This window comes from Haliaeetus albicilla, chromosome 1 (assembly GCF_947461875.1).
Source record: "Haliaeetus albicilla chromosome 1, bHalAlb1.1, whole genome shotgun sequence".
Lineage (NCBI taxonomy): Eukaryota > Metazoa > Chordata > Aves > Accipitriformes > Accipitridae > Haliaeetus > Haliaeetus albicilla.
This window is the reverse complement of record NC_091483.1, coordinates 1,770,045-1,774,026: the sequence shown is the minus strand read 5'-3', so window position 1 is coordinate 1,774,026 and position 3,982 is coordinate 1,770,045.

Below are 3,982 nucleotides of genomic sequence, written 5' to 3'. Positions count from 1 at the left end.
ATTCAGTTGAAACGTGGTCAAAGCTTGACATCACCTTAGCATACATTTGTGAATTTGCAAAGCATGAGTGTTGGGTGATACATGTCTTCATCATTTCCATTACTTCCTAATGGTAGGTGTACACCAAGCCAAATGTTCTGTATATAAGTAAAAAGAAATGTATTAAATCAATGCTATACCCATATATTTTTTCAGGCTGTGCTATCGGTCTGCGTGCATTTTAAGGCACATTGTGCCTATGTCCGGAGAGTGCTTATTGACCAAATACAGGTCAATGGATGCTTAGCAAGCAGCTTTTGCCTTTTGTTATTTTTCTCCAATGAACAATGTTCTAGAGTTTTCCAGAAATAATGACACTAAACTGTATATATTTGGGACTTCAGAGCTCTATAGGAGGAGAATGTTTGACAAAAAGAAAGAGAAGAGCTCTGCTTTTAAATGTATCCATGTAAAAAATAGAAGTGAGGCAGCTGAAATGTACTTGAGGAGCTTGCTTTCTTGATTTCTCTTTGACTATTTTTGTTATGCTATGTGCTATCATACCCATCATGAAATGCCTAACACAAAAAAATGCAGTAGCAGAACAACATCCCTGGCTATTTGGAGGATTACACCCTATTGTTTATTCAGTGTGTTACAACTCTTTTTTCCAGAATGACTTGGGAATCTTTATGGAAAGTTCTGTAATTTAATGGATTAATAACCCTCTCAGGGATTCCTTGATATGTATAGGAATATAGGAAGGACAAAACTAAAATCCCAGAAGCATAAATGTTTGCATTTTTAGTCATTACGGAAAAAGAGAATTTCTACGATGTCGTATGAAAAACATAGTATTGCAGATTAAGAAAAATGGCATCTACTAACTCCGCTTCTGCTTTGATTGAATATGGTCAACAACCTTCATCCACTTGGATGAAAAGCAAGAATTATACCTCTATGAATATTTTAGGCTTATTTCTGTGCAATATATCTTGGCTGCATGCTGGTGAGCAACCTGCCTAACATGTGTTATCATCTGTTGAACGTATAGACCATTCCCCTTCTTGTGACACAGTATCTGCAGTGGATCTCAAGGCATAAATTGCTCCTGAAGACTTCAGGGGAGAATGATGATGCCCACTTCTCTGGTGGCTGCTTTCCCCCAGCACCGCCGGGCAAGCCAACTTAAGGCTGTGCTAGGTTTAGCACTCCCACCTTCTCCATGGAGGCAGCACCACTGGGAGCACTGGGACTGGAGGATGGAGCTCTCTCGTTGCTGACACTCACCAGCGATTCCCAAGCGAAGGTTTGAGAGCCAGCAATATGCAAGCAGAAAGATGGTGGAGAAGAAGGACAGTGAGGCTGTAAACAAGGAGAAAATGCTAATAGAGTCCAGAAATACCACTCAAGGGAAGCAGATGTGGGGGAGAGGTTCTATTAGAGAGAAGAAAATGTAGATAGGAAAAGGCTGATGGGGAGACCAGAATGAGAGCACAGGATCTTGGATGGCTGTCCAAGTGACAGAGCTGCCCGACAGCTTTTGGGGCTGATTTCAGGACCTTCTATCACTGCAGACTGTAGCAGTTTTCGTATTTAATACCTGGCTACTTGCTTATTTATCCTGCTGTATGATTGCTAATTTAGATACTTTTTTTCTGTACTCTGGTTTGAAAAGCTATGGAATACATCAGCCTCGTTTGAAGAGGAGGATTATCACAAGGATTTCCCTGAAGCACTCCACTTCTCCACATGGTACTAATAATCCTTCCACAACATGCAACCTTGCAAAGTATTTTGGAAGTGCCTATCATTAATATAGCAAAGTTAGCAAATCTACAAAGAAAACAAATCTCTTTTCTTTTCCCCTCTTCCTTTTCTTCCAACCCTAGCCTTAAAGGTAGGTCATGAATTTTGCAGGTAGGTTTATAAACTTAATGTGAAGCTTTAATGTAGAATATAATGTATGGAAATATGCTTTTAATATTTGTGTGTGGAGATTGTTTTATCAGAGGAAGTATTCTTCTGCCCTGGGGTTTTTGTTTGTTGCTTCGACTGAAGAAAATGAGACTGTTAATTTTGAAAGCTTTAAATGATGGCCTAAGCCAAGCCTAACTTGATGAGGAAAAACTTTGTGCTGCTGCTAACCATTGTCCCACAGAATTTAATAATACAAATAATTACAGGAATAATATAAAATGCAAGCAGGCAGCAGCATCTTTGTCAGCTGTTTTTATAAAGAAGCCAGAAAGCTTTGAAAGGAGAACAGCAGAGGCAGGTACACCGGGAGATGGTCCTGCTCTGTATGAGGCAAGGGCTTTAAGCCTTACTTTTCATCAGTTCCTACCAGCAGCTAGTTTTGTCTCCAAAAGCCAAAAATGTTGATGTCATGCACTAATTTCTAGCTACTTGGAGCCTTTAATGGAAATCTTGTCCCTTTCATGGAAGCTATGGTGCTTTGAAAAGTGTAACTTAGCCATGTCTAATGCTGCTCTGCCTTTATGTTAAACTAAATAAAGATGATCTGTTTTAACACTCACTTTCCTTCTGCTTAGTGGTTTGCACCGAATATTAAAAAAAGTTAGTTTCATACGACTGCATTTCCCTGGCTTCATGAAGAATCACACAGCTTTTGCACACTCTGTTTTACTAACAAGAGATACGGCTGTAAATGATCTGGACGTTTTACTCAGCATATACTAAGTTCAAATCCATTGCTTTTTTTCCCATGCTTAGCCAAATTTTTGGCTGTGTCAAAACTTGGCTTGTGGGTTGAAGAGTATGTGCCTGGCATGCTGGGGAGGGCTGGGGGAAGGGGGGACAGCTGAGAAACATATGGCTTCAAACCACCTTTTTGCTTTCCTTATCCTCCAGTATTGCAGGGGCTGTAAATTTAGAGCACCCCCCCAGGGCTTCTTTAAATTACATCCAGCTGCAGTGGCCTCTAATGGGAATAGTCCATCATAGCGGTCAGCAACATCAACACCGCTCCCAGCCGCAGTTCCAAAATACGTGGGCTGTGAGCTGGATTATGGCCATCCCCAGTGGCTGTAGGTATTATTATTTCTCCAAACATATTGCCGAATGTTGTGCTATTGTAATAAAAACGTAAAGAGAGAGTACTACGAGCACCCCGTATTAGTGAACCCGGCAAGGCGACACAAAATGAGAAACTAGACCATGATCACAGTGTTGTAAAGAGACCGCACTTCATAAAGGGACTTCAACAGTGTTTACAGTGCACTTCAGAATATAACCTTAATGGGATTAAGGTCACCCAAGTGATATGTGTATGACAGCAAGCAGCAAGCAAATATATTGTATGGTGTGTCAATAACAATTAAATAATATGGGGATTATTCAGTCCTTTTCAGAACAAGTTAACAATCAGGGAGCAGTCACTCATTAAACCACTTATAGACTCGAAATAGCAGCTTCTTAGCTTGCTGTAAACATGAATTTCTTTTTGCTAAACTGTTGTAAAACATGAACAGTAACATACACTTTATATAACTGAGGAAAGACATAATAAATGCTAACTTAAACTGAAAAGGAGCAAATTGAAAAGGCTTGGGTTGTTGAAGCACCATCATCTAAATCTAGCACAGGATCTGAATTAAAGATGTTACAGCATGAAAGGTCAAGATCATCCAACAGCTTCCCAAAAGACTTGTTCTTTATGGAATATAAATTATCTTTATGGGGGCTTGAACCTCTTTCCCTCTGTCCTGGTTTCGGCTGGGATAATTTTCTTTCTAGTAGCTGGTATAGTGTTATGTTTTGGGTTCAGTATGAGAAGAATGTTGATAACACACTGATGGTTTCAGTTATTGCTAAGCAGTGTTTAGACTAAGTCAGGGATTTTTCAGCTGCTCACACCCAGCCAGCGAGAAGGCTGGAGGGGCACAAGAAGGTGGGAGGGGACACAGCCAGGACAGCTGACCCAAACTGGCCAAAGGGGTATTCCATACCATAGGATGTCATGTCCAGTATATAAACTGGG